Source organism: Balaenoptera physalus, assembly GCF_965194825.1.
Source record: "Balaenoptera physalus genome assembly, chromosome: 16".
Taxonomy (NCBI): Eukaryota; Metazoa; Chordata; class Mammalia; order Artiodactyla; family Balaenopteridae; genus Balaenoptera; species Balaenoptera physalus.
The window spans coordinates 6,249,395-6,275,228 of record NC_138898.1 but is presented as its reverse complement, the minus strand read 5'-3'; the positions used below and the strand labels follow the sequence as shown (position 1 = coordinate 6,275,228).

The 25,834-nt window shown below is 45.9% G+C and overlaps 1 long non-coding RNA gene across 3 annotated transcripts in view; it reads left to right on the top strand.

Annotated features, from left to right (window-relative positions):
* The window catches only part of LOC309644454, a 47,243-nt gene extending 23,085 nt beyond the window's left edge, over positions 1 to 24,158 (top strand). For 2 of the 3 annotated variants that reach the window (XR_014254427.1, XR_014254428.1), the window contains 2 exons: positions 12,386 to 12,525; positions 13,764 to 24,158. This is a non-coding gene — a long non-coding RNA (uncharacterized lncRNA). Of the gene's footprint in view, positions 1 to 2,704; positions 12,526 to 13,763 lie in introns of those variants that run through there. The other variant, XR_014254429.1, reaches the window with a different exon arrangement.
* The last annotated feature ends 1,676 nt before the right edge of the window (positions 24,159 to 25,834 follow it).

Here is a 25,834-nt window from a genome sequence, read left to right as displayed (position 1 = left end):
TTGAGGATTTCAGCCAGTTCTAGGTTTTTACACTTTAAATACATTTTTTTTTTTTTTTGAGATCTCAGCACTGCTAGAGGGTGAGGGTTCCTCTTGCAATTCTATGAATAAATACAGAGTGATTGGATGTGTCAGGCACAGAAGTAATCCCTAGGGGTACAGCAGTGGACCACGGACAGGCCCCCCACGTCCTGGGGCTCTTATGCTGGAGTCAGGGCGTGGGGTGTTGATATTGACCAACAGGCAATAAATAAGAAAACTGACAAATAAATGAAACACTGCAAATTGTGATCATTCAAATACCCCTCGGGAGGTTCCGCCGACCCTCCCACCTGCCTTATTCTCTTCCCTGGTGCTTGGCATCTCCTGACCTTCTCTGTATTTGACTCATTAGTTTATTAGGTCCTTTCAGTGGAACGGAAGCCCCAGGAGGACAGGAGTTTTGGTCTGTTTTGTTCCCTGCTCCATCCTTAATGCCCAGAATAGCGCTGGGCACGTAGTACACGCTCCATAAATAGTTATGAAATGAAAGGTGGGGAAGAGACAACCCGGGGCAGAGCCGGGAATCACAGGGTGGAGGGACGGACGTCGTGGATCCAGGTGACGGGGGTGGGGTGGGGGAGGCCAGTTTGAGAAGATGACACGTCTGACTCAACCCTGGTCCGAGAGGGGACCAGTTAGTCAGGCCTTCTCAGGGGCCGATGCTACGGAACCGTGCATGCTGAACACACCACAAAGCGAGTCCCCTTTTTTTTTTTTTTTTTTCCGGCTGCATTGGGTCTTCGTTGCTGCGTGCGGGCTTTCTCTGGTTGTGGCGAGCGGGGGCTACTCTTCATTGCGGTGCACGGGCGTCTCATTGCGGTGACTTCTCTTGTTGTGGAGCACAGGCTCTAGGCGTTCGGGCTCAGTAGTTGCAGCACGTGGGCTCAGTACTTGTGGCGCATGGGCTCAGTAGTTGTGGTGCACTGGCTTTGTTGCTCTGCGGCATGGGATCTTCCCGTACCAGGGATCGAACTCGTGTTCCCTGTACTGGCAGGCGGATTCTTAACCAATGAGCCACCAGGGAAGTCCCGTGAGTCCCATTTTAAAGTCAAGGCTGCCACTTTGGATGCTCATTAGGGGCTTTGCAGATACTGCTTCTCACCCCTCCCTTCCCCAAACCCCAAGAGGTTGAGCATGTTGTTTCCATTTTAGATGTGTGGAAACTGAGGCACGAGAGGTGAGGGAACTTGCTAGTGGGGGATGAAGATGGGACCGCAGGCCTCCCTCCCTGCACGGACCCGGGCAGCGTGTGGGCCCGACGGCCTGGTCCAGGCTCTCTCAGCCTCTTGCTGGCTCTGACGTTGACCACGCCCCTGGCCTGACAGAGCAGAGCCTGGGAAGGAGAAGGTGAGGCACTCAGATAGGCAGACACAGCCGGCTGGGGGTCCTCATCTCCAGTGGAAGGGTCACGGCCACCCAGAAGCTCCACTGACTTGGCACCCCAGGCTGGGCACAGCTGGTCACCTCTTGCTCCCTCATCCCGCTGGGAACTGTAATCCAGACCTCTGGGAGGTGGAATTAGATAGGGAGTGGGAAATTGTACCCTTTATCTGTTGTTTCAAATTCATTTACCATAAACATATATCCTTTCTTTTTTTTTTTTAATATTTATTTATTTATTTGGCTGCTTCGGGTCTTAGTTGCGGCACATAGGATCTTCATTGCGGCATGTGGGACCTTTCCCTGTGGCACGCGGGCTCACTAGTTGTAGCGCTCAGGCTTAGTTGCCCTGCTGCATGTGGAATCTTCGTTCCCCAACCAGGGATTGAACCCGTGTCCCCTGCAATGGAAGGCAGATTCTTAACCACTGGACCACTAGGGAAGTCCCATATATCTTTTCTTTTATAATACTGATGATTCCAGTCTTTAACCAAAAAGTAAAATAATCTAGTACTAGAAAAGCAGACAACTCAATAGGAGTTTGAGAAATGGCAAAAGGTATCAGTTCCCATTAGCAGAGAAAGAATTGATTATTCAAAAAAATATTAATCAAAGACTTAAAAAAATGATGCATCATTTTTTAGTCCCAAAGAAGGACAGATACAGCCAGGAAGATGTATAAGGTGAAGTCATAGTAAAAAATAGTAGAAAGAAAAGAGAAACGATGACTCAAACACCAGGACTATGAAGAAAAAGGTGGACACGTTTACTATGTAAGAATTTCAAATGTGAAATATTTCAAGCATGAAGCAAGAAGAGGGGATAATAAATATCACAGCTTCCTGCTCGGCTCCTGTCTCACAGAGGACAGCAGAGCGCACTGAAACCTCGGGTGGTCTTCCATAGCCACCCCACCTGTGAACTGTCCCGATTTGTAAGAGATGTTTTTTCCTCCCCTCCAGCCTCAGTAGTGGCTGACAATGATGTACATTCAGTGCCAGCCTGTGTTAAGCTCCCCATGTAGATCACTTTATTTACTGGTCAAACGTGATGACCTTGGGCACCTTGGTGCTGCCCATGTGACAGATGAAATGACCGAGGCCAAGGTGCCAATCTGGAGAGTCCTTATTAAGAGGCGGCCTTGGCCACTCACTCATTAATAATCTGCATTAAACACTTGTGTTTGGGTTGATCTTTCATAATTTTTTACCGCAGAGATTCGGGGAGAGGGGGTGCTGGCCTACATCCTGTCCTCGGTTGCATCCACTCCCCAGGTGGGTGCCTGGATTGACCGTGGGCAACATCAAGGCAGGGAAGAGCCACAATTCAGGTTCTGGGTCAGAGCTCTCCTGCTGGGAATTAGCCCATTTACCTGAACTGGGGACCAGGTTTGTGCTGCCTTTCACCCAATATTTTTTTTTGGCCGCGCAGAGCAGGGACCTTAGTTCCCCAACCAGAGATCGAACCCAGGCCACCTGCCGTGGAAGTGCGGAGTCCTAACCACTGGACCACCGGGAAATCCCCATCACCCAATACTCTTGAACTGAACATTGACCGGCTCAGATTCCTTTTAGCGCAAGGCCTGGAACGTGGAGGTTCTTACTGAAATAAGGAAGAGGAGGAGACGGTCTCTGTACTCAGGGAGGCCAGAGTCTGGTGGGGAGACCCACAAGGAAAGAATCACAGAGGAGCCCCTCCCCCCGAGAGGGTGGGAGCTCCCCTGTGACTGAACATCCCGAGTGCAGAGGGCAAGGGTGGGCTGCGGTGGGAGGGGGCAGGGGGCAGAGCTGAGTCTTGTGCTAAGGCCATTTCTGTTGGGCTTTGATGTCCTTGCTTGTGTGTTCGGTCTTATTTTTTTTTAATATTTATTTGGCTGTGCCAGGTCTTAGTTGCATCATGCAAGATCTTTAGTTACGGCATGGCACGTGGGGTCTTTTTACTTGCGGCATGCGAGATCTTTTTTTTTTTTTTTTTTTTAGTTGCGGCATGCGTACTCAGTTGTAGCATGCATGTGGGATCTAGTTCCCTGACCAGGGATCGAACCTGGGCCCCCTGCATTGGGAGTGAGGAGTCTGGACCACCAGGGAAGTCCCTGTTTGGTCTTATTTTTCATAAAATAATTTTTTCTTCCAGTTTTATTGAGATGCAGTTGACATACAGCCCTGTATGAGTTTCAGGTCTACAGCATCATGATTTGACTTACATCCATCATGAAATGATTTACCATGAGAAGTCTAGTTACCATCTGTCACCATACAAAGAGATTCCATTATTAATGACTATCTTCCCCATGCTGTATATCATCCCCAGGACTCATTTATTTTGTAACTGGAAGTTTGAACCTCTTAAATAAAACCCAAAATAATTGGGTTTTAATTATAAAAGTAAGACATGTCCATGATCCAAATAAATCAATGTACAAGACCACACAAAGACAGAAAATAAAAAGTAGACACTTTGATGCCCATGTCACTCACCTCCCGATTTTATTTCCTATGATTTTGTAAATTTTCAAGTATTTGATTCACAGTTAATTTGCAAAACAGATGATCACATGCCATTCTTATCCCCATGCCTGGGGCAGCCCCCCTTGGGAAGCTGTGTTCTAATGTTCCATCAAGGCTCTAGAAAGCGCCTCAAAAATATACCTTGCAGTTGTCCCCCTGCCCCACACACCATCCAGCATCAAATCAAAATTCACGCATTGCGTTGGCCTGTTACGTTTCCTTAGTCTCTGTAACCTAGAACAGGCCGAGGTGCCGATCTGGAGAACCCTTTTGCCCCTGGGAACGGACCTCCTGGGGTGTCTCTGGCTGCTTTCAATTCTCCTCTCTCCACCCTGCACGTAGTGGAGCTCCACCAATGTCCAGGTTTTTGCTGACTTTCCCGGGGTACACATGGAGGGTTAGCGGAAGGATCACAGACTCTGGAGACTGACAGGTCTACTTTCTATTCTGATACTGATGTCTCCCGGCAGGCTGGACTTGGAAAAGCTAAACGGTCTCTCTGAGCCCCATCTGTCCACTTTACAGGTGAGGAAGCCAATGTCTGAGTCATTGGGTTGTTCTGAAGATGAAAACAGAATTCATTCAATAAATATTTTTAGGCTCCTTGATTACATCCGTGGATGCAGAAAAGACATTTGATAAAATTCCATACAATTTCAAGTTTAAGCAAATCAACAACCTTTTTCTATAAGAGCAATTGAGCCTGATAAAGGGTATCCACCACAAATCTAGAGAGAACACATTTTTTTTTTGTTTGTTTGGGGCTGGGGGGCTGCACAGTGCAGCTTGTGGGATCTCAGTTCCCCCACCAGGGATGGAACCCGCGCCCCCTGCAGCGGAAGCACAGAGTGCCGACCACTGGACCCCTAGGGAATTCTTAATGGTGAAAATGTTTCAATAAAGTTAGGAATAAGACAAAACCTTCTCTATTACTGCTTGTATTCAACACTACACCAGAGGTCCTGGCAGGGTCCAGGGACAATCTTTCTGTGCTCTTGTACATTGATTTATTTGGATCACGGGTATATCTTTTTAAAAATAATTAAAAACCAATCACTTTATTAAAAATACAGCCAAACACACAAGCAAAGGCCTAAAAGTCCAACAGAAATGGCCTTAGTACAAGCCTTAGCTCTCCTTACTCCCCAGTTCCAAGCCAAGCCCACCCCTGCTGAGAAAAAAAGAAAAAAGAAGGAAGAGACTATAAGGATTAAAAGGAAAGAAACAAAAATGTCATTATTCAATGATAACATGACTACATCAAAAATCCAAGAGAGGGCTTCCCTGGTGGCGCAGTGGTTAAGAATCCACCTGCCAATGCAGGGGACACGGGTTCGAGCCCTGGTCAGGGAGGATCCCACATGCCGCGGAGCAACGAAGCCCCTGCATCACGACTACTGAGCCTGCGCTCTAGAGCACGTGTGCCACAACTACTGAAGCCTGTGCGCCTAGAGCCTGTGCTCCGCAAGAAGAGAAGCCACTGCAGTGAGAAGCCCGCGCACCGCAATGAAGAGTAGCCCCTGCTCGCCACAACTAGAGAAAGCCCGCACGCAGCAAGGAAGACCCAACACAGCCAAAAATAAATAAATAAATTAATTAATTAATTTAAAAAAAATCCAAGAGATTCAACAAACCATTACAACAAGTAAAAGAGTTGCATAAGATTACTGGAAAAATGATTAATATTTTAAAAATCTATAGAATTTCTATACACAAGGAAATAAGAACTAGACACATAGTTAAAATAATGATATAGCAAAAAATGATAGAGCAACAAAAATAATTAGGAATAAATCTAATAAAAGGCATGTAAAAATTTTTGGAGAAATTTATAATACTTTGCTAAAAAACTCAAAGGAAGTTTTACATAAAGGTCAGTTTTCCTCAAAATAACCTCCAAATTCAAGGGAAGCCAATAAAAATACGTTAGTGAATTGGCCCAAAAACTTGGCAAGGGTGACTTTAAATGCATAAGTTCTTTATGGATTTTAGACTCTAGAGTCTGGATTTTAGCCTTTGGAATTTTGTTACTTTGTAAAAGATCAAAGAAGAGTCAAGGCAATTTTGCAAAATAAAACAAGAAAGAACGTATCTTAAAAGATTTTAAACTTCCTCTAAAGCTAAGTGGTAAGTACAACAGGTGGTATCAGACTAATGTACTAGAATAGAACTCAGAGAAGACCCACACTTCTGTGGGAACGTGTATATGACAGGGGTGAAAGGACAACTTGGTACAGAGGAAATGGATTAATTGGCAAACCGTTCTGTGTAACTGGCTATTATAAAAAGGTAAATTAGATTCCTGTTATTAGATCATTCACTAAATAAATTTCAGATGGATTAAAGAACTAAATATGCAAATGCAGCACTGAAAACTTTTAGAAGAAAACAGAAAATATGATATTAGGGTAAGGAAGGATTCTTAATCAAGATAAAAACAACAAAACTATAAATAGAATGTTGACACAATTGCATTTAACAGGGTTTCTTTTTTTAAATTAATTAGTTACTTTATTCTATTTTTGGCTGCGTTGGGTCTTCATTGCTGCGTGCGAGCTTCTCATTGCGGTGACTTCTCTTGTTGCGGAGCACGGGCTCTAGGCATGTAGGCTTTAGTAGTTGTGGAACACGGGCTCTAGAGCGCAGGCTCAGTAGTTGTGGCGCACGGGCTTCGTTGCTCCACGGCATGTGGGATCTTCCCGGACCAGGGCTCAAACCCATGTCCCCTGCATCGGCAGGCGGATTCTTAACCACTGCGCCACCAGGGAAGTCCCTAAACAGGGTTTGTTATGACAAAAAACCAAGATACTTGATGTGAAAAGTCCCATAATATGTGCAGTGCTTCAGAATACAGGATATAAATCCTAGAAATCAAAAAGAAAAAAGTCAAGCAAAAGAGCAGTAGAAAGTAGAAAAATAGGCTGCGATGTGAAATAGATGTGAACAGGCAATTCATAGAAAAGAAACCCAAGTGAGTGGGCCATTTGTTTTGCAAATTAACAAAATATTTCAAAATTTAAAAACAATATGTGAAAATTAGGAGGTGAATGGCTAGGGGAATAGAGAAATTAATCTTTATTTTCTGCCCTTCTGTCCTATTCTTGTTTTCTGAGCCATGCATATGTCTCCTTTATTTTTTTCTATGTCTCATTTTAATCATTAAAAACCACTTATTTTAGTATGCATAAGTGTAAATATATTAGCACTGGCATTTCAGACCAGAGGGAATTGTAAGTCTACGGTCTCCCACTGGATATGGGGTTCCATATCCAACCCCATTTCCTGTGCCCTACACCCCAGTTGGACTCAGTGAAGGTCAAGGTCCCGCTGTCAGAGCTGGGCTCCTGAGTGGGCTTCTTTGCTTACAGGCCTCCCCACTGGACCCGACCTCCAGGGGCCCCATGCAAAGACCCAAGCACGGGGTGGACGTTTAGGAGGCGTCTGTTGAAGGAATCATTAGCAATACTTACTGAGCACCTACTGCTGGCTCATCTCATGAGGACTGACTTCATAAGAGCCTGTGACACTCACACACAGCTGAGCCAAAGCTAAAAGCGAGAGGCTGGGGGATCTCACATTCCAGACAGAGGTTTGCAACCTTGACCTTCCATCAGAATCTCCTAGGGGATCCCTGAGACCCACCGCCAGTTTCTGATTCAGGAGTTCTAGGGTGGGACCCGCTAATTTGCATTTCTAATGTTTTCTCAGGTCATGCAGATGCTGCCTGTGGGGGAACCAGGCTTTGAGAACCACTGTTCTAGAGTTTAGGAAGTTGGCCAATTAGGGTAAATGGGCTAAATCCCAGCAGGAAAGGGGAAGGACCATTCCAGAGGCACAGCCTGCATTTCGGCTCTTTCCTGGGCTGCAGCTGCCCACTGTCATGCCCACAGGGGATCTGCGTTTTCAATTGCTCCCTGGGGAGCCAGCCCTGCTGAGGACAGTGTTTGGGCCAGCATCCATTTCGGGGTTTGTTTCCCTCTTCCTGTGGGTTCCCCAGAGTCCCTCTGCCTAGACCTCGGCCTCAGTTACTGCATCTGTTAAATGGGGATAAACTGAACTCCCAGCATGATCGGGTTGGGGCAAGAATTAAGGGTAACGCCGTAGGGAATGGAGCCCAGAGCTGGGCACTGAGCACTCAACCATTGTCAGCTACCGTTGCAGTTTTGCATTTTCCTGTAACAGAGCTACCTGTGTCAACACAGATGGAGCTCCAAGATATATCCTTGAGGGGAAAAATGCAAGTTGCAGAAGGATACAGAGTTTTATTCCTGTATATGATTCATGGAGCCCTATATGGCAAATAAAAGAATAAAAGCCGGCAAAGAAGGAAATACTCCAACTTCTTTTTGCCTGGGTGATAACTTGCTATATTGTTTTCCTTCCTACACTGGGAGGGGAGCACACAGGGGGTTATGCTTCCATTTTTTAATATCTAAAATACTTCATTTGAAATTTTTAGGTAGTAAATTTCATCAATGTTTTTTTCTTTATGTCTTGGTGTTTTAGTCACATCCATGACTAAACTTTTTCTTACGTCTAACACTTTATACATTTAACTCTTTGCTATAAGTGTACTCTTTTTTGGAATAAGGAGTTAAGTTTTTCCCCAAAATCCTTCTCCTTAATGTCACTTATTGAATAATAGGTTCTCCACTGGTGTGAAATGATACCTTTTACCATTTACCAAAGCCCCATATATATGTGGGTAGGGTATTAAGTGACTTATTCAGTTCCATTAACTTTTCTGATTGTCCTTGTACCAATACCAGATCATTTAATAAAAAATTAAATTGGCATATTTGTCAATAGAGCACATGTTCATGGTAAACGATGTCGGCACAACACACGAAGAGGGTAGTTTCGCGCCATCCCCAATCCCACCTCCCAGCGATAAAGGTCTGGGTTAGGGTTCGTGGCAAGATTAGGGACGAGAGCCCAGATGGGGTGCCGGCAATTCAAAGGCAGCCATTCCAAGCCCCTGATCAGCAGGCAGGGGTGGGACTTCCAGTCATTTGCTAAGATTCTCGGGGCTCCTCATTCATTAGCTGGAAATGGTGCACCTTTGGGGCTAGCAACAGAATCAGCTGTGACTGTTATTTCTTTAACCGATGACGAAAATGAAGTCCTAAGCCATTAACTGTCTTGTCCAAATTCATGCTGCCAGTTGGTAGGTGAACATTTTCAGGTTAGAGCTGCACAGTAGGACACGTACGTACTATTCCTTTTGCCTGGACCATCTCTCCTCCACCACGCTTTCACACTTTGTAATTCTGTATATTGGATTGAGGCCAGAAGCCCACGGGGGCAGACACAGGTCTGTTGGGTTCACTGCTCTATGCCCAATGCCTGTAATCCTGGGAGATGCCGGAGATGCGTAGTAGGTGGTCAGTGGATATTTGTTGATTGACAGGGTAATGCTTAACCTACTGCCTGGAGCCTAGGAAAGGCTTAAGACATGCTAATAATTACGTGCTAGAGGGCATTTGTCTACAGACAGGCGAGGTCTCCAAGTGGCTGGTACGGATGTTCTCAGGCTGCTCAGAATGCCAGCAGCACGGGGCGCATTTCATAACGGACGAGCCTGTTTCTACCACTCATCTGCGCAGGCGCAACAGTGCTGTTTCTCTGAGTGCTGCTGAGCCTGTGAGTAACAGAGCCTGCATCATTTTGGTTGCTTTTATCTAAACTTTGGTCACAAAACACCTTTCACAGTCAGCTGGACCCAGGAAGTGGAGAGAAATCATGGTCACCCACCGGGCTCTCTCCGGCGCAGTTCGTGTGCCAAGGCTGTTTGGTTCTCATGCTGGGCATCCAGGCTCACGGGCCTTCCCTTAATCACCGCACTTTTGGGGAGGGGGTGCCTCCCAGATTCACTGCCCTCTGATAAGATGAAAGTTCTAGATTCTTCTACAATATTTTCTGTTACTAGAATGACAAACCCTTCTGGTCTCGGTCACCCTCCAGACGTCCTCTACCCCAGGAGAAAAAGTATTGGTTGTATGTATTGAATAATTTGAATTCCACGAAGTGGACTATTCTGCAGGTATTTTACAAAATGAAACATATCGATAGATAATAATGCAGAAGCATGGCCAAGAATATTGCTGGGTGGTAAATTTGTGTAAAATAGCAAATAGGGCTTCCCTGGCGGCACAGTGGTTGAGAATCCGCCTGCCAATGCAGGGGACACAGGTTTGAGCCCTGGTCCGGGAAGATCCCACATGCCGCGAAGCAACTAAGCCCGTGCGCCACAACTACTGAGCCTGCGCTCTAGAGCCCACGAGCCACAACTACTGAGCCCTCACGCCTAGAGCCTGTGCTCCGCAGCAAGAGAAACCACCGCAATGAGAAGCCCGCGCACCGCAACGAAGAGTAGTCCCCGCTCGCTGCAACTAGAGAAAGCCCACGTGCAGCAACGAAGACCCAAAGCAGCCAAAATAAATAAATAAATAAACAAATAGCAAAGAATAAGATCTTTATAAAAGCTGTTTGCAGAGGTATATACTTCAGTATATAGAAAAAGGACTCCAAGAATTTATCAGTCATCTGGGGGTTAAACTCAGGAAGAAGGTTTACTTCTAGGAGAAAGCCAGGGAGATGGACATTTATATGTTCTGTAGCTGTACAGTTATACATATTTCATGAATGTTTTATAACCAAAATATATTCATGCATTAGTGGGTAATTAAAAAAAATACATTGAAACAAACAAACAAAAAAACCCAACAGAAAGTTATAAAGTGGGAATAATGCAAATCCCTGTCCCACCCAGTCATCTACGCTCCACCCTCCCAGGTGGCCACCACAAACAGCAGTTCTTTAGATCTGTAATCGTTCCTTTTGTGAGTAAATATTTGTGTTCAGAGAAAATGTTAATAGCGTTTTCTGCCGTGAAGTTGGATGGTTATTCGTTGGGTGCGGCCCCAGGAGAAAGGAATTAAACCACACCTCCCACAAAAAGGAAAAAAAGAAGAAAAGAAGGAAAGAAGCCATAAATGGAACACTTCTTTCTGAATGTGATCTCCTGTGCATGTTACGGAGACACAGCTGTCAACTTCCGTCTTTTAAATAATAATGATGTTAATTAGAATCATACCAGTGGCTATTGTGTGCTCTACCCTGTTTCAACTCTAGCTAAACTGCCTTCTCTTGAAAATGGAGCTCACATCTTATTTCCATTTTATTTGTTATTATTATAGAACGTTTTCAAACCCATCCAAAAGGAGAGAGAATTGTACAGCGACCCACCCTTCACCCGGACTCGTCGCTGTTTCAGTCACCACCACTTTCTGCCCCTTGCTTTTCGTCCATTTCTCTCCTCCACTCCCCCCATCAATATTTTAAAACGAACCCAGACTTTGTATCATTTCACCCAGAAATACTTCAGTGTGTGTCTCTAACAGATAAAGACTTTCTGCTTGTTTGTTGTTATTCTAACCCCGTAACCCCAACATGGTTATTACTCCCGATAGAAGTTAATAGTAATTTCTTACCATCTAATAACCAGTAACTCTTCAATGTTGTGTGTTTTAGTCTGGCCAGAGGAAGACCTGAACAGTTCTGAGAAATCGCCCAACGCCATAAGGCATTTAAACAAAAATAGCAAGTGAGATCCCTGAATGAGGGCCACCACATCCCCAGGATTTTGTTAGAAATGGAAAAATCCCAAACCCAGACCCATGTATTGATAAACCAAACCGCCAGTTTAAGGAAAACCATGGGTGATTAAAGTCTCTATCTATACTGCATAGCATGTAATGGCCAGCGCACCCTGGATTAATCCACTTTTTCCCTGAGATCTGGATCTTGCTTGGCTAGAAGAGATGTCTCCTTCAAGCCTTAATACCCCCAGTAAGAGCCCGACATGCCGCAGGCATCAACCAGGTTCTTGGGGACAGAGAGGTCCCCACTGTTCTGAAGCTCTCACTCTAGTGGAAGAGACGGACAGCAAATTTATAATTAAATAAAATAATTGCAAGTTGTGATTGCTCCTATATCAGCTGGATGAGGTCTCTTCTGACACCCTGTTTGTTTATTTTATTTTTTATTTTTATTGAAGTATAGTTGATTTACAATGTTGTATTAATTTCTGCTGTTCAGCAAAGTGACTCAGTTACACATATATGTACATTCTTTTTTATGTTCTTTTCCATTATGACACCCTGTTTAAATTGCACCGGCTCCTAAGGCCTTGTCCCGCCAACCCAGCTCCCCGCCCGCCTCGCCCCTCCTGCTTCACTTTGCCCAGTGGTCCTCACCTCCAGATGTTGGACCTGGATCTTTCCTATTTATGTGTTCGTTGCTTTTCTCTTTGGCTAGGATGTGAGGTGTAGGATAAATATTTGCTGAATGAAAGTCTGCTAAAAGTTTTTGAACAATGAAGGAAAGCACTTACTAGTGATCAATATGAGTCAGCTATTCTTTTTAAAAAAAATCTATTTCATTCCTACCCACAGAAGAGTTCCTATGAGGAAGGAGGCTGATACAAACAGCAACTACAGAAAATGACTTGCACTGGACCCTGCGGTGGGTGCATGCCTCCACCCCAGGCCGTGTCCTTCGGAAGAAATCCAGGAAGCCCGAGGCCAGAGTGCAGGTGAGTCACTGAGGACTCTATGCCCTTGTGGCCATCCTCCGGGTCACCCGTCTGGATTTTTATTTTTTTCACCCGAGGGCTCTGCATCAAGCGGCTGGTGTTTTATTGTCCCTCCTAGACATAAAAGGGACCTAATCTCAGCCTCATCAGTATAAAGATCTCAGGTGTCTCAAGATGTGTCTGTACATTCAGAGTAATTCTAAAATTCAAGCGAGAGTTTTGGGGGGAGGAGGGAAGAGCGTAGGGTTGAGGGCTGGAGCAAAGCAAATACTGATAGATTCTGAAGCGCTCATGCAGGATGAAGGCAGTGAGGCGAGGCAGGTGTAGAAAGAAGGCTGAGAGCTTTCGCGCTCCGTCTTGGAACCTGGGTGGGAACAGAGTGTTTAACTAACACGCAGGACAACGACAGCCCCACGCCTGTAAGGGAATCTAGGAAATGACAAAGGCAGCACTTCGAATGGAAGGGATTTAAAAATAAATGCTAATGGATATGTTTTTGTTTGTTTGTTTGTTTTTTATATTTTTTTGGCCACGCCGTGCGGCTTGTGGAATCTTAGTTCCCCGACCAGGGCTTGAACCCGCGCCCCTTGCATTGGAAGCTGGGAGTCTTAACCACTGGACCGCCAGGGAAGTCCGCTAATGGACATGTTTATCCATTTGCAAACTGTAGCATGAGTCTTCCCCCTTCAACCTCAAACACACACAAATACACACACCACCGATTCCATATGGGTTCAAAACCCAAACCTAAAACACAAATTCAGGGAGAATCCTTGAAACAAGACAGGTAAAAAGATAGTGTGATGGAAATGGGAGCAAATAGCATGGAATACAAGTGGTCAGTCATTATGGGAAAAGTTGGTCACCACCGTCTTGACCCTCAGATTGTGCAGAAGCTAAAAAATGAGACAGAGCTCCAGGTAATAATGCAGAAGAATAGCCAGGAATATTGCTACATGGAAAATTCATGTCAAATAGGAAAGAATAAGATCTCCTTTACAAGTTGTGTGCAGAATATGGGCTTAAACAAATAGAAAAAGGATTCAAAGGACACTTCCCAAACTTCTTAATCATGGTTACTTGGGAGAAGCTAGGGCGTTCATTCTCATTCTAACGTACAAACGTGACCTTGTGAGGACGTGGGCCTTCTCGACACGATGGGGGTGTGTAATCGGTTGCAGCATTTTAGAAACTAAACGTAGCATTAGTTACAAACTCTTCTTGCGTTTCCCCTACAGAATGTACCTGTATGATTCTGCAAATCCCACAGATCCTATGGGCAGTTGCTCCATTACATTCTACGGCACAGAAGAGTCTCCCAATTCCTCATGGCACCCAGGCCTTAAACAGCCTGTGGGTGGCTTTTGTTTGGGCCATGGGCTCTTTGAAAAGGTGACTCAATCAGGTAAGTAGTTTGGCACCTGGTGTCAAAAGTCTCACACTTGAGCACACAGGACCTGCCTGGCCTGGAAGGGCAAGTCTTGAACCTCTGGGAGCCTGGGGTCCCTCCTGTGTGCCATGGGGTCACCTCCACAGGTGCAGGTCCCACCCCTCTAAGACACCATGCCCCTTCACTTCCTACCCCTGCCTCTCCTTCTAATACCTGACCCATCTTAGTTATGAGGTTCGTGGTGGTCCCCATGGTAAGCTCTGGGGAGCAGGACTTGTGCTGCTTTCCTTCCCCACCATCCCCCAGCCTGACCTGGTACCCAGAGGTACTCATAGTACATCTGCTGCAGGGACATGGGACCCCCCTCATTCACCACCCGGGCAGCCTCAGAAGAGCACCTTATTTACAAAACACCCACTGGTAGGACAATGCTCAGTGGAGCTCTGGAGATAACAGGAGGAATGTTTGTGCACGACTGAACGATGGAGCTCCTAACCCCACCTTAGCTCCCAACTTGTGCTGCCCCAGGGCCTTGCCTTCACTCCCCTTGCCTCTGCTTCCTCTAAAGATCTGCTCTCTGACCTTCTGGCCCCTCTTGATTTCAGCATCGCCTCCTCTGGGAACCTGCTTCACCTCCAAAACAGGCCAGGCTGCCTTATACCCACAGCACCCCTGTCTCTCCGTGGTGTCGCCGCCTCTGTAAAGGTTGGGTTAGCTGTGTAGTCGTTTGCCAAGATTTTGTCTCCCACCAGCGATGCGAGGCCCCAAAGACAGGGGTTGGAGCCTCTTTTGTTGTGTGTGAGCTTCCCAGCACAGGGCCTGGAACACTGTAGGCTCTCCATAAATATTTGTGGAATGAAAGATGGAAAAGAGACAACTCCCAACAGAGATAGGGAATCGCAGGGTGGAGGGACATTGTGGAGCCCGGTGACAGGGAAGAGGCCGGTTTGTGAAGGTGACACGCCTGACTCAACCCCGGTCCAGGAGGGGACCAGTTGGTCAGGCCTTCGCAGGTGCCGATGCCCCAGAAACACAAGGACACTGAACACACCACAGAGTGACCTTTTAAGGTCAAGGCTCCCACTTCAGACACTCCCCACGGGCTTTGCAGATACTGCTTTTCGCTTCTCTCTCTCCAAACCCCAAGAGGTTATGAACGCGTGGCCCACAGCACCCAGAGGTTTCTGCTCTCATGGGTGCAGCTCTGCCCTCTCTCCCTCCCTCCACTGGTGTCTGGTTTAAGACCTTGGTGGAATTTAGCACCCAGACTCCCTGGGCTCCATCAATGTCAGGGCTCTGTCAATTCCCAGTGCTTGGAAATTAACACTGTATCCTGCCCCCCATCCATGGGGAAAACTTTTGGGGTGTCAGGCCAGTGGAGATTTTATTTTATTTATTTATTTTGCATATTTACTTCCAATTTTATTTTTTAATGAAAACTACTTAAAAACTTATACATGCTCATTATAAGGAATATAGACACTATAGCAAATACAACAATAAATGTTTTAAAAGCTCCCCAAATCCTACTATCTAAAAATTATTACCGCTAATATTAGGAAAATATTATTAGATACATTTTTCTTTGCATTTACAGAGAGGAGGATGGACGGACAGGTGAAAAATTATATCTCAGTATAATTTTCATTTGTATTTCTCTTATTAGGAGAGAAGTACAGAATCTTCTCATATGTTTAAAAGTCATCTATACTTCAAAACCTGTGTTTTATTTATATTTCTTGCCCAATTTTCTGTTGGGGTTGTTGACTTCTTATTTATTTGTAGTAGATCTTTTTATACTACATAAAAAGATCTTTATATAAGGTAAATTAGCTCTTTGTTATGGATTCATTTAATAATGTGCTGGATTTAACTTTTAGTGAGTGGATTCATTTTTTTTAATTAATATTTATTGCAGTATAGTTGCTTTACAATGTTTGTGTTAAGTTTCTACTGTACAGCAAAGTGAATCAGCATATATCCCCTCTTTTTTGGATTTCCTTCCCATTTAGGTCATCATAGAGCATTGAGTAGAGTTCCCTGTGCTACACAGTAGGTTCTCATTAGTCATCTATTTTATACATAGTATCAATAGTGTACATACGTCAATCCCAATCTCCCAGTTCATCCCACCACCCGCCCTCCCTAGAAGATTTTAAAAGTTCCTTGAAGGATACAGGATGTGCTGTAGGGTCCTGGATATGTGGTCGATGCTCTGCAGTGTTGGGTTTTAACACTGATGGCTGCCGCCATCAGCCTGGCACTGGAAGCCCGACCCCAATTCCCCCTGCCCACTCCCTTCTCCCACCACTGCCAGCCTTCTCAGAGGTGCAGAGGCAGACCCCTTGGCCTCCCCAGAGACTGTCCCTGAGCCATCCGTTCCCCTTCAGTCGGATAGAAGGAGAAACTCAAATCTAGAGGTGGGACCATGGGGGCAGGTGGGAGGGGATGGGTAACCTGCTCCGAAAACCTCTGGCCGCCTACCCACAGTAGGTGCAAAATAACAAACAATCGGGAAGGTTTCTATCGTATTCGTAGCCCACGCTTCCTTCCCCAGTGCCAGGTACTCTGCTCACTACTCTTACGAAGGGATCCTAAGCAGAACATTCTTATGGGGACCCACAACTGTCTCATTTACAAAGGAAGAAGCTCTACCTGTCAAGAGGGACAGGGCTGTCCTTGCCCGCCTCCCCCCTTTCTTCTGGGGACGCTTAGAGCAGTAGATCTCTTATCCTCTAATGTACCCAAAAACGTAATTCTTTTTAAAAATTAATTTACTAATTTTAAAATTGAGGTGTAATTGACATACATTACATTAGTTTCAAGAGTACAACATAATGATTTCATATTTGTATATATTGCAAACTGATCACCACAATAAGTCCAGTTAACATCTGTCACCATAGTTACAGAATTATTTTTTTTCTTATGATGAGAACTTTTAAGATCTACTCTCTTAGCAACTTCCAAATATGCAATACGATATTATTATTTTTTTAAAATTAAGTAATTAATTAATTTATTTATTGGCTGCGTTGGGTCTTCATTGCTGTTCACGGGCTTTCTCTAGTTGTGGCGAGCGGGGGCTACTCTTCTTTGTGGTGCGCGGGCTTCTCATTGCGGTGGCTTCTCTTGTTGCGGAGCGCGGGCTTTAGGCGCGCGGGCTTCAGTAGTTGTGGCTCACGGGCTGTAGAGCGCAGGCTCAGTAGTTGTGACGCATGGACTTAGTTGCTCTGCGGCATGTGGGATCTTCCCGGATCAGGGCTTGAACCCATGTCCCCTGCATTGGCAGGCGGATTCTTAACCACTGCGCCACCAGGGAAGTCCCAATACGATATTAATAACTATAGTCCCCATGCTGTACATTACATCCCTGAGACTTATTTTTTTATAACTGGAAATTTTGACTCCCTTTACCCATTTTGCCTGCCCCCCACACCTCTGTCAACCATCAATCTGTTTTCACATGTATGAACTTGGTATTTTGATTTTGTTTTTGTTTTTAAGATTCCACATATAGGGACTTCCCTGGCGGTCCAGTGGTTAAGACTCCTCGCTTCCAATGCAGGGGGTGCAGGTTCAATCCCTGGCTGGGGAACTAAGATCCCACACACCACTCAACCAAAAAAAAAGATTCCACATATAAGTGAGATCATATGGTATTTTTCTTTCTCTGACTCATTTCATCTAGCATAATGCCTTCAAGGTCCATCCATGTTGTTGCACATGGCAAGATTTCATTCTTTTTCATGGTGGGATAGTATTCCATTGTATGTATATGTGTGTGTATGTATACATATATACACCAACCACATCTTTATCCATTCATCTGTCGATGGACATTTAGGTTGTTTCCTTATCTTGGCTATTGTCAAATATTTCAGAAACACAATTCTTGATTCATTTACTTACCCACTTATTTATCCCTTCATATATCTATTTAATCATGCAGTAAATGAGCACATGCTTGGTGGCGAGATACCAAGGGCACCAAAGGGCAGAGATTCTCAAAGTTTCGGTCTAAGGACCTCTTTACATTGAAAAAAATTACTGAAATTCTCAAAAAGCTTTTGATTATGTGGGTTAGCAATAGTTACTGTATCAGAAATTACTGAGACATTTAAAACACTTATTTGAAAGTAACAATAATACACGCCCATTACATATTAACCTAAAAACATATTTTATGAAAAAAGTAACCATATTTTCTAAAACTAAAAAAAAAAAAATGTAGTGAGAACAGTGGTTGGGATTTGTTTGTTGGGTTGTTTTTACATTTTACAGCTCCCTTTAACGCCTGGCGTAATAGAAGGCAACTGGGTTCTCCTGCCTGCTTCTGCCTCCAATCTGTTGTGATAGTACACATCACGTAGCCTCTGGAAAATTCCACCGAACCGAGTGAAAGAGGCAAATGACATCTTATGCTGTTATGAAATAGTGGTGTTCTCATGACCCTCTGAGACAGACTTATGGACTCCACTGCCACAAGGACACACCAGCCAAGGGCAGTAGGACCAGACAGGGCTGGTGGTCACCAAGCAGCCTGCAGCGGCCCTGTAGGCATGGCAGCCCTCTTCTCCCTCTCCCTTGACCTCCTCCCTTTGTTTCCTTCCATCCCTCCCCGTATTCCTCTCCAAACTTCCCCTGCCTGTTCCCCTGCTTGGCCAGGTAACTCCCTCTGGAAGCTCAGCGTCTCAGCTCACCTTAGGCTTTTCAGACTCCGAAGCCTGTAGCCCTGCTTTTTATTTGGTGTATGGCCTTGGGCAAGTTATGTAGCTTCTCTGACCCTCATCCACTCCCTCTTCAAGGTGAGGAAGCTAAGACCTGACTCACAGGAGCATTTTGTAGAGTCAAAGAGATTTTATAGTTAACCAATGTTAATGATGTGGCCTCTCTCTGCTGGCAAGTTCTATATGCAGGGAATGGAACAGACAGACTCTTAGGCCCTCAAGGATTCTACGTTTTAGAGAAAAGGTGCATTTTCATTCATAAAACAAATAAGTATCAAGTACCTCCTATATGCCTGACACTGGATAACATATGTAAAGCACCACAGTTCAGATTATTAAATTCTATGCAGCAGTTTTTAAAATGAGGTATTAGAATATGGTTAGAACTTGAAGATACATTATTAAGTAGAAAATACAAGTTGCAGAATGATATAGGAATATGTAGTACCATTTATTTATAAGCATGCAAACACATCTATTTTTTTCTCTTAAATATCTGATGTTTAGGGGCTTCCCTGGTGGCGCAGTGGTTAAGAATCCGCCTGCCAATGCAGGGGACACGGGTTCGAGCCCTGGTCCGGGAAGATCCCATATACTGCAGAGCAACTAAGCCCGTGTGCCACAACTACTGAGCCTGCGCTCTAGAGCCCGTGAGCCACAACTACTGAGCCCGCGCGCCACAACTACTGAAGCCCGCACGCCTAGAGCCCGTGCTCCGCAACAAGAGAAGCCACAGCAATGAGAAGCCCGCGCACCGCAACAAAGAGCAGCCCCCGCTCACCCCAACTAGAGAAAGCCCGTGAGCAGCAACAAAGACCCAACACAGCCAAAAATAATTAAATAAAATAAATAAATTTGTTTAAAAAAAAATCTAACGTTTAGCTATTAATTACAAATCTAATTTCCCTTATATAAAGAAATCATGTATTTTTACCTGATACATCTAAACATCATTTGCAAGTATAAAGACCTGAAATAACTTAAAATGGATTTACAAAATATGTTATTTAAAATATATTATTACAAAATACATATTACAAAAGTTATCACTATACTCACACTTAAACCTATTGTAAAACATCAGTCGCATAGGGCCAATTCATTTCTTCATGATTTCCACACTTGGTTTAATTACTCCCTTCCTAGGGGTCAGTTACATTATGGCTTTCACTTTTTAAAGTTGAGACATAATGTATATACGGTAAAGTGCCACATAAGTATACAGCTCAATGAACATTCACAGAGTGAATACACCCTTGTACCCAATACCCAGATGAAGACCTAGAACATTCCATCACGCCTCACGGTCTCCTCCTGCCCTTTCCAGTCCCTGCGCTCCACACAGCTAAGTTAACGACTACTCTGACTTCTACCACTGTTAATTACTTACACCTGTTCTTGAACTTTACCCTCCCCCCCCACCACAGCCCCATACTCTTTTTTGCCTGGCTTCTTTTGCTTTAATATTATGTCTGTGAGACGCATTTTGTTAGCGGTAGTTTCTTCTTCTTTGTTGGCGTGTAGAATTCTGTTGTATATGTACATCACAGTGTATCCATCCTACCGTTAATGGACATTCGGGTTGTTTTCAGTGTGGGGTTATTATGACTCAAGCTGCTAAGAGCATTCTTATGCATCTCTTTTGATGTCTCCATTTCTCTTCAGCAAACACTCAGGCGTAGAATTGCTGGGTCCTAGGGTAGGCCTCATGACATGGGTTCACAGACATGCGGGTAAATGCTGAGAAAGAGTCCAGACCCAGGTTACAATCCAAGCTGAGATCATTAGTTACATCTTAGAGAGGCAGAGGGGGAGGAGTGAGAGAGCTGGATTTGGGCAGGGTGATAGAATTAGACTATAGTCTTATCTGTAATATTTTGAATGTTTTTGAAGACAAATATACTCATGTATCACTGTGAAATGTAATTTTAAAAATAATGACATTGCCTTATATAGTACCTGGCACAGGTATACGAAATATATACACGAGAAGACATGAAAAGGTAATTTCCTCTTCCAGCCATGATGAAGCATCGAATACTGGCCTTGCCTTCCTGCTGTAAACAACTGGACAAGTGAGTAAGATAATAGGAAACAGCTGTTTTCAGACACCGGACAACCAACATCGCAGGACTGTGGTCCCTGGAAGAAGGGTGACGTGCGCCCTCTGATCTCCCAGCCTTCCACCTGGAGCTCCTGTCTGGCCAGACCGGCTTCCTGGGCGTGTGACCTGTGCACTTAGAAGTGTCCCGAGCTTGAAGGGCCTCGTGCTTGGGTTAATGCTCTGCTGTGACCCTCCTGGAATTCTTAACTTTTGAACGAGGGTCTGGATTGTAATTTTGCTCCGGACCTAGCAAATTGCCATGTGATTCCCACCCTTAGGAGTGCACCTAATAGGCGGGGACCGGTGCAGACAGCTTCAGCCCCGGCCAGGGCAGGGCCAGGAGCCGTGGCGCTGTCTCGCCCCCGCCCTGAGCTGCTGAGCAGCCTTCGGCAGCGGCGGGAGCGGCCCTAGGCCAGAGCTGCAGTGAGTCACTGAACGTGCTGTGCCTTGGTGGCCATCCTCCAGCCACCGACTGGATTTTGACGAACAAACCAAAATAACGCAGGGTTTCTCAACCTCGAGGCTGCCGACGTTTTGGACCAGATTGCGGGGGCGCCCTGTGCACTGTGGGGGGTTGAGCAGCAAGCCCGACCCCCACCTGAGAGATTCCAGGAGCGCCCACCCCTGAGCTGTGACAACCAGCAGTATCTCCAGACTTTGCCAAATGTCCCCTGGGGGAGAAATCACCCTGTTGAGAGCGTAGCTTTAATCGAGAGCTCGGCCCCAGGCCTGGCTTTTTCCTGTCTCTTCGAGACCTAAAAGACATCTAATCTCAGCCTTATTAGTACAAAGATACCGGATCTTTCTAGCTATACATTCTGAGTAATTCCACTCAAAATAGAAGCAAGATATGCGTGTGTGTGTGTGTGTGTGTGTGTGTGTGAGTGTCGGGGGTGGGGAAGAGCCTGACACATTGATTCCAAGACTTTTCTGGAAGACTTGAATCAGGGAGATGAGGCAGATATGGAAACAGGGCAAAAGCTACAGTCATCAAAACACAGCTTGGGGGACTTCCCTGGTCCAGTGGTTAAGACTCTGCGCTTCCACTGCAGGGGGCACGGGTTTGATCCCTGCTCGGGGAACTAAGATCCTTCATGCTGCACGGGGTGGCCAAAAATAAATAAAATACTTAAAAAAAAACAACACAGGGGCTTCCCTGGTGGCGCAGTGGTTAAGAATCCGCCTGCCGATGCAGGGGACACGGGTTCGATCCCTGGTCCGGGAAGATCCCACATGCCGCGGAGCAACTAGCCCGTGAGCCACAACTACTGAGCCCATGTGCCACAACTACTGAAGCCCACGCGCCTAGAGCCCATGCTCCGCAACAAGAGAAGCCACCGCAATGAGAAGCCTGCACGCCGCAACAAAGAGTAGCCCCTGCTCGCCGCAACTAGAGAAAGCCTGCACGCAGCAATGAAGACCCAATGCAGCCAAAAAAAAAAAAAAAAAAGAAACAAAAAAATCCCACAGTTTAGCACTGGCATAGGAACAAACTATTAAAGAAGACAGATGGGAGGGCAGAAAATTACACATGGACAGAGGTCAACTTGTACGATTAAAGTGGCATTTCAGTCTGCCCATCTGCACTGTTAGGGCCATGGGCTATCATCTCTCCATTTGGGAAAAATAAAAGTTAGGTCTGTCTACCTTAGACCATGAATACATCTCCCTTCCCACTTACCCCCCCCATACCAGCTGCATTAAAGATCAAAACATTAACAAGAATGTATGAAAATCATTGAAAAATATCGTTCCAGTTTTAGTATATGTGCTGCAGAAGCGAGGACTGAAAAAATATTGAAGAAAAGATACCTTGATAGAAAAATGGGCAAGTAGCACACATGGTTTGCAGAAGAAGTCACACACATGACCAACAAATATTTGAAAATATGCAAATCAAATGTACCATTTTTCTTTTGAGCTAGCCGATTGGCAAAAATTAAGGATTGGTAAAATGACCTCTTTCCACTTTGTAATTGGGAGGAAATGGACACGTTTTCTACACTGCTGATGTAGATCGTGCTGCTCTCCTAGGCTCTGGTGCCCAAATCCCACTTCTAGGCATCACACCTGGAAAAGGTACATCTGCATTTCTGCAGGCTCTCAAAGTCTCTCCTAGACTCACCCCGGCAAGCCCTAGGCCTTAAAGAGCCTGCGGCCGTGTTTTGTTTGTCCCACAGGCTATTTTAAAAGACAACTTGACTCAACTTGTTAGGGTGTGAGTTTAGTCTTCAGCAGACAGGTTAGCACCTAGTGTCTATTTACCCATTTCTGCCACCTCCCTGGCTCTGAAGGGCAAGTTACTAAAGCGCTGTGTTCCTGGGTTCCCGCACATGCAGAATGGAAATAGTAATAGTTCCCCCTTGATGAGGTTCCTGCAGGATTAAATGAGATAATACATGCAAAGGCCCTGGAACAGTAAGGCACACATGGTAAGTGTCAAAGCAGGTCAGCTAGGATGCATAGGAAAAAGGCAATAAAAGCAAAAAATTCTAATGTGACAGCTATCATAAACATTAAACTTAAAACCAGCAAAAGAGAAAAAAAAAAAGGGAAGGAAGGAAGAAGAAAAACCAAGGAGGAAAGCAAAAAAAAAAAGAAGTGTATCTACATATATCAGCATGCAAAGATGTCCCCACTCTACAGCTAAGTGCAAAAAACAAATTGCAGAAGATAAACTACTCTCGCTATTGTTATTTAAAATTTATGTTTAAAATGTAGATCTAATGTAACACGTATCTTCTATATCACATATAATATAGATTATGGATGGAAAATGTGTAGAATTATACTTCTGTGTTTTAATGGTGTTTATCTCTGGGAATGGGAAAACTGGGGACTTTCTAGTTTATTTATTTCCTTTTGTGCTTGAACTGGAAACAACCCCATCATTCAAGTCCCTGCTCAGAGATCATTTCCTTTACATGATCATCTCTTTGAAACACCCCGTCTCCCCACCGTTCCCAGCCCCTGTCCTTGCCTCCAGCGCCATCTGATGCTATATATGTCCGTGGTACTTACTGTCTGTCTCTGGAGACCCTGAGTCTCTCGAGGGCAGGGACTTGGCCCTTTGCCACTGTCCCCTGACACAGGAGAGGCCCTGGCAAGCTGCCTGCCCAGTGAATGAAGAAGCCGGCCACCTGGTGAGATTATCCAAGAGGGGAACAGCATTTCTTCTCTAAACATCTACTCTGGGCGGAACACCCAGAGCTAATAAGAGCAATGTGTCCAGAGGGCCTCCTTCCATTCTTCTCTGGGCCAAAGTCGGCTCTTCAGCACCGCCTGCCTGAGCCACAGGCTATCAGCTCCTCCCTGGCCTGTTAGGCAGCCAGGCCTCTGTTCTAGCATTTCTCCTCTTAGCATTTCCTCCCTTCCTCCCTCCCTTCCTCCTTTCTTCCCTTCCTCCCTTCTTCCCTTCCTCCCTCCCTTCCTTCCTCCCTCCCTTCCTTCCTTCCTCCCTCCCTCCCTTCCTCCCTTCTTCCCTTCCTCCCTTCCTTCCTTCCTCCCTCCCTTCCTCCCTTCCTCCCTCTCTCCCTCCCTTCCTTCCTTCCTCGCTTTCTTCCTTCTTCCTCCCTCCCTTCTTCCCTCCCTTCCTTCCTTCCTTCCTCCCTTCCTTCCTCCCTCCCTCCCTTTCCTTCCTTCCTCCCTCCTTTCCTTCCTTCCTCCCTTCCTCCCTCCCTTCCCTCCTCCCCCCTCCCTCCCTTCCTTCCTCCCTTCCTCCCTTCTTCCCTTCCTCCCTCCCTTCCTTCCTCCCTCCCTCCCTCCCTTCCTTCCTCCCTCCCTCCCTTCCTTCCTCCCTTCCTTCCTTCTTCCTCCCTCCCTTCCCTCCTCCCTCCCTTCCTTCCTTCCTCCCTCCCTCCCTTCCTCCCTCCCTTCCTTCCTCCTCCCTTCCTCCCTTCCCTCCTCCCTTCCTCCCTCCCTTCCTTCCTTCCTCCCTCCTCCCTCCCTTCCCTCCTCCCTCCTTTCCCTCCTCCCTCCCTCCCTTTGTAATAGTTTACTTAATACTATTGCCCCAACCACTGGTTTGGGGATTTTGTCAGTTTTGTGAACGTTCTGTATCCCCAGAACCCACAATAGAGTGTGGCACGTAGGAGGCCCTCAAAACATTGTTGGAGGGATGCGTGGCCCCTCCTTCTAGAATAGGGGTTACCGGAGGGCGGGTTCCTAACCTGGTGACAGCCTGGCAGAGACGCTCATAACTATCAGTTGGAGGAACGAAGGAATGAATGTCTCCAAGCGCCTCGCACCTGCTGATTAGCCCGAGGGCTACCGACGTGGCAGGTGCACTTAGGAGGTGAAGTTGGGCGAATGAGGGGTGCAGGGAGGTGGCTGAATGTGGGCGGGAGCGGGGGGTTGCGGGTCAGTGGGCAGCCTGAGGAGCAGGGTCGGCCGTGGACAGACAGCATCCTGTGCTCTGAGGGTAAAGAGGACTCAGCAGTGATGATATTGTAGCTGACACCGTGTAACACTTAGGTTGGCCAGGCATCCTTTTAAACCCTCTGCGTACACTATCTCATTTCATCCTCACCCCTACGAGATAGGCACTATTATCTCCATTTTGCAGATGGAAACACTGAGGCACTAAGAGTTGAAGCGGAGTCAGGATCTGGAGCAGACACAGCGGCGCCCAAGCCTGTAGTCTTCATCAGGGAGTAAGAGGTGAGGGTGTGGCACATTCCGGGAAATGCAGACACCATCAGCCTTCCACCTGTCCTAAATGCGATAGGAAGTGTAAGGCATTCGGACCCCCTGTTTTCTAGTGTTCGGTACCGTGGGGCACTGACCTCCCCTAGTGCCCTGCCAGACAAGGTAAGGCAGCGCTGGAGCCTGGAGCCAAGGACATCGTGAACCCCTGGATACACATCAAATAGCCTCCCAATCGGAAAAAGTTAATAAAAGTTCTGCAATCAAAAACCACGGCTCTATCCCAAGCCCCTCCTTGCTCAGTGTGTTCACTCACCACTGTTAACTTGCGTCAGCCCACCTGGCAGGGGACACAAGGGGCTTGGGACCGCGGGCTGATGGAACGTAACTCTCCATCGCACAGTGACACAGGGTCATAAAACAACCGCAGGCTGTCTTCAT